Source organism: Pinus tabuliformis, chromosome 7, assembly GCF_031772625.1.
Source record: "Pinus tabuliformis cultivar Carrire ecotype Pingquan chromosome 7, CPIR1, whole genome shotgun sequence".
NCBI classification, from domain to species: domain Eukaryota; kingdom Viridiplantae; phylum Streptophyta; class Pinopsida; order Pinales; family Pinaceae; genus Pinus; species Pinus tabuliformis.
The window spans coordinates 818,423,017-818,430,492 of record NC_142293.1 but is presented as its reverse complement, the minus strand read 5'-3'; the positions used below and the strand labels follow the sequence as shown (position 1 = coordinate 818,430,492).

General features: G+C 40.4%; 1 non-coding gene across 1 annotated transcript; it reads right to left on the bottom strand.

Annotated features, from left to right (window-relative positions):
- Nucleotides 1-1,394: 1,394 nt before the first annotated feature.
- TRNAM-CAU (transfer RNA methionine (anticodon CAU)) lies at nucleotides 1,395-1,481 on the bottom strand. The gene is given in 2 exon segments: nucleotides 1,395-1,430; nucleotides 1,444-1,481. It is a non-coding gene; the product is annotated as a tRNA-Met (tRNA).
- Nucleotides 1,482-7,476: the final 5,995 nt, after the last annotated feature.

Here is a 7,476-nt window from a genome sequence, read left to right as displayed (position 1 = left end):
TTTTAAATTGGATAAATTGGAAAGAAATTTAATCCCTATAAAAACCTGATAAATCCAAAATTAATATGTTATATTTGTATAAAAATTTAGATTTTTTATGTATTAATAATTTGGTTTCTAAATGTTTTGTATATGTATTTTTAAATTTGTCTTTTATTCGTTAGATTTATTTATTTTTTAGATTTTTATTTTTTTAAATTTTTATATTTCATTTTATTATTAATTTTTTTCAATTTATTATTATTATTTTTTAAATAATGATTTAATAACATAATTTAAATTTAATTTTAGATAAGTGATTTTATGAATTGTTAAAGATACCATTTCCATTAATTCATAATTTTAATTTGAAAACGAACTTATTTCGATTAAAAGGATGTTCTTGTTTTATTATTAACACAATTGCAAATATGTTAAAATTTATCTCATAAAAATGGTATTATTACAAATCACATTATTTTTTTTAATTTGGGAATTGAATTTCATATTTTTTTAAAATTAAAATAAGTCTAAGTATCTTTATTATTAAGAAGTTACGAGTTTAAATTTTTGGACACTCTACACTCTCGAGGTTAGGTAAGTCTAAGTATATTTATTATTCGAGGTTAGGTAAGTTTAAGTATATTTATTATTAAGAAGTTAAGAGTTCAAATTTTTTGACACTTTACACTCTCGAGGTTAGGTTTTATGGTTGAGCTTTTTGGACACTCTACACTCTCGAGGTTAGGTTCTATGGTTGAGGCATTGGATATTGTTGAAATTAATGGAGAAATGTATTATTGGAGAGACTCCATTCATTAGTTATGTGTGAGACTTAGATTACGAATTAGTTCCTACATTCTAGGTGGTTGTTCTAACCCTCCTACTTGCGTGCAAATTATTTATTCATGATGATTAATGATGAATGTGTAGAGCATTTTGCTAGAAACAGTGTCTAGGTGAAGCTCCTCACTTGTGAGATGCTTAATTTAATGAATATATTTAATGGGAGTAGTCTACCTAGGCGGTAGAATGGCCCGGTTTCCGGTGCCGCCCGGAAAAATCTCCGACTCCGGCCACCGGTAATTTCTCCGCTCCGCCCTACCTCCGCTCCGCCCTACCTCTCAGGATTCTGGTCGTTGATGGCATCTATTATTCCACCTGCTACTCATTTGTTGTTCTTCATTCGTGAGGGCAGCATATTAGAGTAGTGGGAGGGTAAGGAATGGAGTTCAATGTCATTAACAATTTTCAGAGAATGCACCACACAAACTGTTTGGGGTGCATGGATCACTGCGTCCAGAAATTTTACGAAAACTGTTTGGGGTGCATGGATCACTGCGTCCAGAAATTTTACGAGTGACAATAAAGAAATTTTAATGGAGTTGAATACTCGGTCCAGGCAAAATATTATGTGGGGTGAGAGAGGCTCGAACTCTCGACCTCAGGATTCCTCAGCTAAGCTATGAGACCTACGCGCTAACCAACTGCGCCACCACCCCTGTTGATGTGCACTACAATGACTCAAGCTTCAGAAACAAACCTTCATAGGGAGATGCTAAGGTAGGGCGGAGCGGAGAAATTACCGGTGGTCGGAGTCGGAGATTTTTCCGGGCGGCACCGGAAACCGGGCCATTCTACCGCCTAGGTAGACTACTCCTATTTAATGTCTTCCATTTTTAACATGGTATTAGAGCATTAAGGTTGACTTGAGTCAAAGCCATCGTGATTTGGTGATTGAGTGAGTGCCTAACCGGAGAAGTGTGGCCCTTATTGGCTGATACGGAGGAGGCCTCGTGGCGAGGAGGTGAAGTGTTGAGATATAGGGGGAGACAATTTTTTTTCTCTGAGGATAAACGTATCAGTGTGTTGTTTGCTTTAACAGATGTGTTGCCCTATGTTCTGATCAATGCATTATTATGAGGGAAAAATGTGTTTTCAGTCATTCCTTACACCAATTCCCCTCAGCGTGAGCCATCAATGCGGAATTAAACAGAGAAGAAGTGTTGCTCTGTGTCGACATGGAGGCTGGCTACATGTTGAATTGGCCCATTGACTGCGCGTTCTTGGCATGGTGGACATGAATCTGTGGCGTCGTTGGAGCTGTGGCATCGGTGAGCGTCGTGGCTCGTAGCAGCATCGATCATCCAGGGGAATTAGAGTGACATGTGTAGAGCGGCTTGCATCACTGAAGTCTGTCGCTCTTCGGCGGATCTGTGGATATAACACGTCCTCTACAACTTGGATTGTGAGAGATCTTATCGGCTTGGAGAAGTCCAATGCATGAACTTAGATCGTGAGAGATCACTGAGGTAAATTGCCAGCAAAGTCCGTTCAATTGAGAGCAACAAAAACGTGGATGGATGCCATGGTGTAACAGTGGTGGTGTGGCTGTTGGGATCTTCGCGCAGGAAAAAGTGCATTTTTTGAAGGCTGATTGGTGGCCTGAAGTGGAGGAGGATTGACTCCAGTGGAAAAATTGGTGCTGAGAACCTGGATCGAGCATCAACGAGATTGAGCTACATATATGTTGGAGACACGGTGCTTTGTTATGATGCTTTCCCTAGACGTTGAGTTGTGATCATAACCTGGATCTGGAGATTGGAGTAGAGGGGCTTCAACGTAGTAGATCGACGCAACAAAGGTTGATGGCTGGATTGCTGAGTCGGTCATAGCAACAGATAGGTCGAGCCGGCGACGTTCGTAGGTGTTGTTGCTGCTTCGTTGGCAGCAATTTCAGCCCCCAGCACATTCCACAAGTTCTGTGGCCGCGTTTGTTTTCTCTGAGCAACACTTAATGGAGCAGAAGCCTTGAGGCATCTGCGTTGAGAAGAGGAGGCATTAAAACCGAGGGTATTGTTGGAATCGTTTTTTTTCTTTGAATAATTTTTTTTTAAGGGAAAAGAGGGTTATGTGTCTCTTTTGGGGCTCCCATATGAAAGGGGCTCATACTAAAAAAAAAAAGGGCTTTTTTATATCCTTAAAAAGGGTTTGTGCATCTGGATCTGGACATAGATCTGTTTTTTTTGCTAGAGGATGAAAGTTTTTTGAGTTAGATCTATCAAGATGAATAATCAGATGGCAGAGGCATACTTGAATGAGAGAAATAAGCTCAACGGATCCAATTATTATAATTGGAAATCCAAGTTGCAAACCCCGCTTGAGGGGAGAAATGCATGGGCAATTGCAAACGATGATGAATTGAAGCCAGCCATAGCTATAGGCGGAACAACAGCATCAATCCAGAAATGAGAAAAGAGGGAGAATAAAGAAAAAGTGTTGTTAAAATTGTCAGTGAAAGACTGTATTATCCTTCACATCCGAGAATGTAAATCACCAAACTACATCTGGACAACTCTCAAGGACTTGTACAAGATCAAAAACACAAATCGCCTGTTGTTTATGAAGAGCAAGATTCTCTCCATTAAAATGGAGAATGAATGAGTGGCCGTGTTCATCTCCTGAATCATGGAGCTCAGAGATAAGTTGGGCGACATAGGGGAGACAATGTCAAACACTAATCTCATCATGATTACCATGAATGTTATGATTGATGACTATCAGATGTTTATCACAAGCTTGAATGCGTGAGAGAAAGCCCTCAAATTTGAAGAATTGACAGGGATACTGATGTAAGAGGAAGAAAGGTGGATAACTCTGAAACCCCAGAGTTCAGATCTTGCTTTAATGGCGAAGAAGAAGTTGTTGGAAATACTGAGAGAGGGGGTGAATCAGTGTTTCTTATTAATTGTTCTTTTTATCACTAAGACATATATATATATATATATATATATATATATATAGATATGGAACACAAAAATGGATAGTTGAAATAATTGCTTTTATTAACACAACCAGTGCAATGAAATAAATATAATATATAACTGGTTGTAATCAGTTGCCAAGCACCAAATTTCACTTTTGTGAGGCTCCAACCTCCAGAGCACCAACTCTGTTCTTCCAAGGCAATAGTTCTACACTTAGGAGCACCAACGCCCAAGGATTCCAGTCCTTTCAGTTCTAAGGCTCCAACCTTGTGGGCTCCAACCCAAACCTAGTATAAATTGGTTTGTTGTAGTTCTCTGCTCCCAAACGTGTTGAACTTCCGTTCAGTCCTGTCCTACTGCTTCTCGTGTCTCTCCTGCCTTTTCTCCCTCTGCCTCCACTTTAGCTTCCTCACACACTCATTATTCACACACACACTTCCTTGTTTTTTCTATTTTTGTATTCCTAATCCCTCTGATTATTCGTTTCTACTTCCCACCGACTCTTCAACTTCTTCCATGCTTGCTTGAGCTTCCTCTGCGCTGGCTTGTCCTTTGGCTTCCCTCTTCTCCATTGATTTGGCTTTTTGGTTTCCTCTGCGCTAGCTTTCCATTTAGCTTCCTGGCTTTTCAATTGTTGTGTCTTAAAACTGTAACAGAGCCCTGTTTTCTCAATGATAACAGGCATACATAGAGGCAACATTGTTTAACGAACATGCCACGTTCCAATCGCAATCGCAATTGGCTTTAGTTTAGCCCCCAGAACTATCAGGAGCATTTCTTAATGTATTTTTGCCTCCAAACCCTGCGCACGACAAATATTCAATTACACAAGAAATATGAGAAAAAATGCGACGGAAACTCTAAAAGGCAGACTTCAAATATATTTCACCTGCAACTATTCCTGTATCGGATCTGCTACATAAATCGCAATCGGCGATCAAGGCTTCCGAGGCTTTTCTCTTGTATTTCGGTTTTTACATGAAAACCCGCCAATACATTGAAAAACCTTTATGCACGGAACTCAAGGTTTATACAGTCGGGTTTATAAAACCCATCGGGTCTGGCTCTGCAATCGCAATCGGCAAAGCGAGGCTTTTGGGTGTCCTCTATATATTGACCCCATGACATCGTCGATGGCTGATGGTTCGATCCTCTTGACGATGCGATATAGCATTGAGTTGTGTTACAATCGGACCATCAGGTCCGTGACATACATCGCAGTCGGCGCTCGAGAGAGTGACAACCCTTTGTGTATTATTGCGATGGGCAGATGTGATATATCATTAAGCCATAGCACAATGTTGCAGTGGGTCCGCATGTATTGCAGTTGTATAATATACATATAGATATCGCAGTCGGGGGTTTGGGGTGATGGCACATAGTCGAACTGTCGATTATCACATCTTCGATACATATGTATATATGCACCTATATACATAACCTTCTCCACTCCGATAGTGTATTCGCCATATGACTAAGTCTTTCTTCCCCCGATAGTGTATTTTCCATATATGTAAGACTTTCTGTCCCCGATAGTGTTAAGCACACAATAATAGGGTTTATGCCTCTGATAGTGTTAATGCATCCTTTTCTCCTTTGATAGCTCCTTATAGTGTAATCTGTGGCATATATGGCTCCCGATAGCTCATTGGCATGCATATGACCCTTTTGTGGCATAAATTGCTCGATAGGTCCTGATAGCTCTATCTGCTTCTTCCATTGCTTCTATGGCTCTATTTGATTCCTCTGGCTCCTCAAATATTTCCATATTGACATCAATGACAATCTATGTCAACAATCTCCCCCTTTGTTGTTGATAGCAATATTCTTCCGCTCTCCCCCTTTGACATCAATGGCAAAGGAATGCACACGGACTCCCCCTGTAGAACTACTCCCCCTATCCTACAACCTCATTATCAATGAACTTGAGTGATATTAAAGAGATAACCCCCATCTTTTGATGCAGATGTTCAAATGCCTCTCTAGGAAGAGGTTTTGTGAAAATATCAGCTATCTGCTCCTTAGTACAAATATATTCCAAGACGATGTTTTGTTCAGCTACTTGCTCACGAAGGAAATGATACTTGATTGGTATATGTTTGGTCCTTGAGTGCATCAGTGGATTTTTGCTGAGACTGATAGCACTTGTGTTGTAACAATAGATGGTAATCGGTTGATCTGTACCTATGTTGACATCTTTTAGAGCTTCTTTCATCCATAGTATTTGAGTACAACAGTCTGCTGCAGCTATATACTCGCTTTGGCTGTGGATAATGATATGGATGACTATTTTTTGCTGAGGCAGGATACTAAATAGTCTCCTAGGAAGAACACATTTCCACTAGTACTTTTCTAATCATCTACACTTCCAGCCCAATCAACATCGGTGTATGCAGTTACAGTCAGTGTTGAGCTCTTAGGGTACCAAACACTGAAATCGGGAGTTCCTTTCAGATATCTAAGAATTCTTTTTACAATTAATAAGTCGGATTGTTTGGGAGCAGATTGAAATCTTCCCACCATTCCTATTGCCTACATTATGTCTGGTCTTGTAGCTGTTAAGTATAGAAGGGCTCTAATTATTGAACTGCAATGAGTTACATCTACTGGAGGGGAGTCATCATCTTTGCTCAATTTGCAATTTGTGGTCATAGGTGTGCTCATGGGTGCACAGTCTTCCATTCCATATCTTTTAAGCATGTCTTTAAGATATTTGGCTTGAGATATAAACAATCCTGCTTTGGTTTGAGATACTTGCAGTCTAAGGAAGTGAGATAAATCTCCTATCACAACATCTTGAATTGTCTTGATGTGTTTTGAGAAAATTCATGGCTCATTTCATCATTATTGCTAGCAAAAATCAAATCATAAACATAAAAAAGTGTGACTAGTAGCTTACCTTCATCCATCTTTATGTAGAGATTACTCCCTGTAACTCCCTTCTTGAAGCCTTGTTGTTGAAGATAGTGATCTAGTGTTGCATACCAAGCTCTAGAAGCTTTTTTTTTTGTAAAGTTAAGCAGATCATATTAATTTTGTTGGATAAAATTACATAGATTCCTGGGAGTCAATGTGATCTCCCGGTGATATTGCTTCCAATGGATAGATTCGCTGAAGATTGAGGTCGCTCTGGCGCTTCCAGAAAGTCCGGTCAGCACAGAGCTGCGCTGTCTGAAGATTGTGATCGAGCATTCTGCACAACGGATTTTCGTTTCCAGAGACCGGTGTGACGGGATGCTGCTTGATTTTGCCCGATCCTGTTGGCTTTGATCTCCGTTGGGCGTGACTTGCTCATAATCGATCGGGCCTTGTTTGAGTTTGCCATGATTTCCTGTAACGAGGACCCCTAGTGGCCTAGGCTTGTGCTTGCAGATCTGATTGATGGATATTGTGGCAGTTGGCTCTGAGTTCTCCCGCCTCCTGATCCTGCCAAAGGTTGTGGTACTCTACCAGATTGGAGTCGATCCCTTCATTTGCCAGTGCATCAGCTAGCTTGTTTGCTTTCCTTCGAACGGCTTGGAAGGTGACCCCTTTCATGTTGCAGAGTTGGCCTTGGAGATCTTTTAGTATTGCTGACAGCCTCCAGCTTGGGGTTACTTTGTGCACCTGTGCGCCCATCTGGAGTTTCCTGATCAGCCTTATTATTATCTCTGAATCGCCCTCCACTATCAGAGGTAGGAGTTTGTATCGACCAACCAGAGTGAGGCCTTGGAGGAGAGCGATTAGTTCT